Source organism: Platalea leucorodia, assembly GCF_965183815.1.
Source record: "Platalea leucorodia genome assembly, chromosome: Z".
Lineage (NCBI taxonomy): Eukaryota > Metazoa > Chordata > Aves > Pelecaniformes > Threskiornithidae > Platalea > Platalea leucorodia.
In genome coordinates this window covers 71,659,599-71,663,809 of record NC_138858.1, presented here as the reverse complement: position 1 = coordinate 71,663,809, position 4,211 = coordinate 71,659,599, and positions in this window count along the sequence as shown.

Here is a 4,211-nt window from a genome sequence, read left to right as displayed (position 1 = left end):
CGGGCCGCCGGCGGAGGCACCGCGCTGCTCGCCGCTGGCGTCTGCCCTCAGCAAAAGAGAAAGGGGAAAAAAAAGAAAAAGAAAAAAGAAAAGGAGAAAGAAAAATAGAAAGAAAAAGAAAAAGAAAAAAAGAAAAAGAAAAAGAAGAAAAAGAAAGAGAAAGAGAAAGAGAACGAAAAAAAGGAGGGGAAAAAAGAGAAAGAAAGAGAAAAAGAAAGAAAAAAGAAAAAGAAAAATGAAAAGGAAAAAGAAAAAGAAAGAAAAAGGAAAAAGAAAAAAGAAAAAGAAAAAAGAAAAGGAAAAAGAAAAAGAAAAAAGAAAAAGAAAAAGAAAAAGAAAAAGGAAAAGAAAAAGTCAAGCGTATGCGCACGCACACAGTTGGAAATCCTGTGACCAGCCATTTGCGGCTGTCAGGGTGAGGGAGAGCACAGTGAGGTAACACGAATAAAGGCATCGCTCTACCCCCTCTTCCCTTTTGCCCCCAGAAAACCCTGAACTGGATTTACAGGCTGTATCCTGGTTTTTAAAAGACTGAAAAATAATTTTCAACAGCAAGGCAAGACCCCTACCTGCTCTGAGCAAGTGCTTGCTCAGCTGCTAGCATTGGTAGAGCTTGGGAACGTCAAAATGAGAAGGTCCGTCTGACTGCCCTGTAGCAGGGAAGTGAACATCAAAGGATAAGGCTCACAAAGGGGGCCAGCACGTTGCAGAGCTGAAAGCACCCACAGTTCAGAAGTGCTGCTAAACATGACAACTCCATAAGCAAACCTCTCTCTAACCATTAATGTATGGAGTGGATGCATCCAGCTGTTTGAAGCATAATAAATCTCATATTCAAATAGATGACTAACAGGTACTGGCCGAATACAAGACATCTGCTTTCTAAAGCCATGGCAACACAAGACCAAGTCATGGGCTTGCACTGGAAGGATGGGGGGAGGGGGGAGGCAGAAGGAAGCACTACCATTGCCATCACATTTTCTACTCTGTTCTAATCCACCTTTACTCTAAAGTATTGAATAGTCTTTCTTTTCTTTCTCTTGAGTCTTCTCTTTTGTCTATTCCACCCAGTTCTAAAGGGATTATAGGAAATGAAACATCCCCTGTACCACCATGATGTAGCATCCTTGGCCATCGTCCTCTCAAAGGGCCCTACGATAGGAAAGACTTGCATTTGGATTTTTACTATTAACCCTACGCAGTGAAATGGACCAGGGAAACGTCAGACTCAGCTGAAGGTTATCCACCCCTAGTTCGGGAAATGTCAAACAGCTGGGAGAGGACAGCTTCTATAGCAAGAAAAAAACAGGTGAATAAGCCCTAAATGGTAGCATCAGTCACCTCTCCACTCTTTGCACATCCCTCCTGTGTGTCTCTCCTGTGCTGTGAACAAAGCAGCAGCTCCCAGACCTTGCTGTGCCTGAGCTCAGCTTGCACAGAAAGGCACATCAGCCCTCAATTATAAAAGAACAGAAATAACAGCTAGTGAGTTTAATATTAGAATGAGCAAACTGGTGGGTTACATTTTTCTCCTTGATCATGCCTTGTGCCCTCCAAGGGGAGCCCAGATTTCCTAGAACTGAGAACTCAAACCTTCTCCTCCAAAACTCCCCAAATTATTATTCTCCCTCCAACCACCTGCAGAGCCAATATTTCCAGGCAGTGACCCAGGCCACCCTGCTCCTTAGCTCTGTGCATACCCCCAAGCGCCACATCTACACCTCAGGAGCACATAAATGGTTCAAAATAAATAAATCCTATACACAATTACAGAATTGGTCCAGTAATGAGCCTGGGATTCTGGTTTGACATTATACCTTCCAGCTCCTTATTGGGTATGAAAAGGAAGAACACTGACTTCCTGTTCACCTCTATAAAATAAGAAATGGTTAATTTGCAGCCTAATGATGTGGCAAACAGCCTGCTTTGACTTCTCAGGGATCACTTTTGTTTTTGTTTATCCGGTCTGCTGCAGCAAGAAGATCCCTTAGAGCTTAATTTCCTATGTGTAACAAGGTGGAAGCGTCAGCCTTCAGGCTAGCCACCCAGCTCACCCTGCGGAGTGCAGCTACCAGATGGGCCAGTAACAGACCTAGCAGGGAGCATTTCCTGCTCAGCAGCTGACTTCACAAGTGCCTCTTACAGCTTTCTCTCTACTGCTGACAAGTGATTTTAGCACTCAAACTCCATCGAGCACAGAGAGAGTGTGTTCAGGGACTCAAAAATCAGTGTTGCAGATGAGTAGGAAACACCCTGCCATGCAGAAACCCAGTCCCATGCTTTGCCTGAGAGCAAGAGAGAAACAAGATCCTTGCCCATCGTTTCTCCAGCCTTGCAGATTGATGCACTGCTTTTAAACAAAGCTGGCACAGGGAAAAAGCACCTGTGTATAGGAGGTGGGATGGCACATACTGAGCAGGGTGACTCCAGGCTGGGTCCTGCAGACAGTGTGCACCAGTCCCACCAGGACGGAGATGTGCCTGGTGAGAGCAGGCAGCTCTCCCAGCCTTGTGTCTGCCTTTATGTTTGCAGGGCAGTGGTGCAACAACCTGGGCTGCAGCCTGTTGCACCTCACACTCATGTCCATGGTGGCTGTTTTATGCTGCTCTTGCTCTCGGTGTCTGGGTGCTGCAGCACAAGCGGTGGGTTGTGGTGGCTGGGAGGGTGCTGCATTGTGTCGTGTGAGAGCAAGCCACGGCGCTAGAAATGCCTTAACCTGCTCATGCTGCTGCAAGTCACGGTGCTGAGCAGTTTCTTGGAGATCTTTCTAGGCCAGGCTGTAGGAAAAGTGTTAGTTTTTCCCTCTGAAACTCTTGTGGTGCTTGGAAGGATCCCCAGGTGACCCACCAAATCCTGCTTTAGAGTGCAGTCCAGCAGCTGATGCGGGGGGAATGCTGCTGCTGTGGTCCATGACTCACATTTTTCTGCCACTTTCAGAGCTGAGCATGTGGTTGTGGGCCTCAGCTTTAGATTTTGCAGCTCCAACTTCTTGCACGTTGCCAGCTGCAGATTTTCCCCAGGATCACCACCTGGAGAGTGCCAAGCAATTGTCCACATGGCAGAGAGCAAAGCATCACAGGTGATCTTGAGGCTGATAGCCAGCATTAGCCCAAAAGTTAAATTTCCTTGGAGCACAAGGAAAGAAACTACCAGGTGTCGCAAACAGGTGATGAAAAAGTGTTTGGCCAACCCTAACCTGACCCTGGAGTAGTAAGGCAGTAATGGGAAAAACTACCAGAGAAAAGGTGTGGAAGGTGACTATCGGGGAGCCCAAGGGTGACAAATGACAGAAGATGCTGAAAGGGGGGAAATGCTGATTTCCTGGTGTCGCTGAGCATGGGTGTTGAGTCAGCAAATAAGGGTGCTGAGTCAGCAGTATGGGGGCAAATGAGGAAAACATGAATGGGGCAGGTTGGGGGAAAGTGGGGGAAAGGAAATATCAGGCCAATGACATTTACTGGGTAGACTGCATGTGTAAGGCCAGTTACCGTACGGACCTACAGAGCGCGTATGTACACAATGGTCTTTGGCCCAGCCACAGGTGCCCACTGAGCACATGTTTAACTGCGTATCTGCATCCTGGTCATTCTTAAAACATCAGAAAATTGAGTAAAAACATCGACTGAATCATCTTAGAAAGTTTTCACCAAAAGATCACCCCTCATCCTTAAAGCATACTCAAGCCTTCCATTGCAAATAAATCGTCCCATACTTCAGTAAAAAGAAATAATTTTCAAAAATGCAATTTAACAGGTACTGTTACATAAATTCTTTTCCATAAGCCACTAATGCTTTCCTTTTGCTTGACTGAGTCCTCTGAGCACTTAGAAAATTCCGAACACTTGGTGGAGACACTAACTGGCCAACTGTTAAACAAAATAAGCACTGGTGTTTATGGAAGCTTTTTAAATACTCATACATAGGCATCCACACTTTTTCTTCTACTTGGAACAACAAAAGCAGCTTGAAAGTGCAGTGATTGCTGAATGCTTAACAGCCCTAGGGAGGAGGTAGCTTTGCATCTTCAGTCTCATATGGCTTAAGAGCACAGGACTTAGCTCACACAAATGCTTCCACCAAAGAGAGTGACTTAACATGCCCAAAGCAAAGTATTTGCATGACACATGTTGAAGCGCCCTACCTGAGAGGCATTTTCACTAGTTACAGGGATCTCACCCAAGAGCCTCAGTTCAATGGTATATTATAGAGAA